The sequence below is a fragment of the Mandrillus leucophaeus genome, unplaced genomic scaffold (assembly GCF_000951045.1).
Source record: "Mandrillus leucophaeus isolate KB7577 unplaced genomic scaffold, Mleu.le_1.0 Scaffold1219, whole genome shotgun sequence".
Lineage (NCBI taxonomy): Eukaryota > Metazoa > Chordata > Mammalia > Primates > Cercopithecidae > Mandrillus > Mandrillus leucophaeus.
The window spans coordinates 642,413-644,282 of NW_012100532.1; positions in this window are offsets into that span (position 1 = coordinate 642,413).

The window sequence follows — 1,870 nt, forward strand, 5'->3', positions numbered from 1 at the left end:
CTACATTACATTAGTTTGGACAACTGAAAAATTTGCTAGGAAACAAATATTACAAACTATGTTGTTAACTTTTCAGTTTAGATTGCTTTAACTTGAAGGACACTTATATTTTGTATCACTTTTATAGCAAACACATGACTCATCAATGCCCAAATCAATTGCCCAAATCAATTCAAACATCTCATTGTATTTCATCCCATGGCAGAAAATGTATTTATCCATTTAGTAAAATGGATAACACAAGAGCTTCAGGTTTAAATTGAAATATTAACTTCATTAAGAATAAACTTGACCTGTTTGTTCAAGTAAGTAAAAACACTAGATATGTACCAACATTTTGACTCTCGCAGGGAGTCAAATTTTGATTTGAATACAAGCAAGTCGAGCCATGTTAATTTGCAGTGCTGACGGGAAAGAAGAATTTGCTTGAGGCAAAATCATGAAGTACAACTTTTCCTTTGCATCCTTTTACCTCATGTTTGCAACATTTCCCCTGTTGTTATTTTTACGCATCTGGATGCTCAGCAAGGCCTACTTACCACAGTAATTGAAAGAAGTACTTTGTCAATAGTCAGAATTGAATGAGAGATAGGTTGTTGGGAATATTCTGGGTGAATGTGTCTTTTCTACTTTGACTCTATTTACGACTGACTACAGTAACTCAGCAGAAAGTTAGAGGGTAGAATACATACATTGGTTTATGGGTTTAACTGAAAGTATCCCCAAATGTTACATTACAGACAATTCATATACCTGTCTTGAAAATCTTCTTGACAATTTGTGACAAATTTTCTAAATGCTTTTCCAAAAGTAGTTGGTTCTTGTAAGTGATTTTGTAAGTTCTTGTAGGTGATTTTGGTCATGACTGATTACCAAATTATGGTAATCAAATTACTATATTTATTACCAAATTTATTGCCACATGCAATAAAAAAATGTGTCTAATTATGTTTGTTTCAGAGCTTAAGAAATGTTAAGAAGTTACAACTGCATTAATAGGATTTTAATTTTTATTCAAAATGGAAAACTTATTATGTACTTCTACACAGAGCTAAGCTTATAGATATTTTTATTTAGATAAAAACTGTTCATTTTATTAGCAGATATCAAGTGCCATTTTGAAAATTGAGACTGATTTCTAAATCAAAAAAACAACTTTTTTGGAGGTTTAATTATTTTTAACATATTGCTTGTTTATTAAAAAGAAAGATATAATCCTTCAAGGTCATTCAACAGTATTAATTGTTTAAGTGTGGGATATAGTTTACATTACCGAGTTTATTTTCTAAAGGTAGTGAATAACTCCTGACAACTACTGATATTATGTCACGTGGTCCTTTAGTGACCAAAAATGCACAGTTGTAAGATTGCAAGGGTTACTTGTATTGAAAATCAGATTGCATTAAAGGATGGACAATTATGATAAAGGATCTGAGATAATTATTCTAACTTTTGGAACTATACTTTCACTCATTGATAAAGTAAGTAAACAATGTGGAATAACAAAGTTTAAGTGTGGCAGAAAATACATACATATGTTTAAAAGTAGGGAAATTTTATCAATTATTAAAGATGGAAAAAATAGGACTATGTCAAATAGTTAAACAAATGCGAGGTACTTTATGGGAAAAAAGAAGTATGTTCTACTTTAAACATTTTCCAATTGAGAACATTTTCCAATTGAGAACAAGAGGCATGTACTACTTTAAACATTTTCCAATTGACAGATTATTATTCAATGAGAAACCCGACTCAGATGAAGTTACAATAAAAGTACTTTTTAAATATCTAGTTTCTAATAGAGTTAGAGCTTTGTTGATTGAGATGTATGGAACTGCCACATATCTCTGTGCTATACTTTAGGTACCTT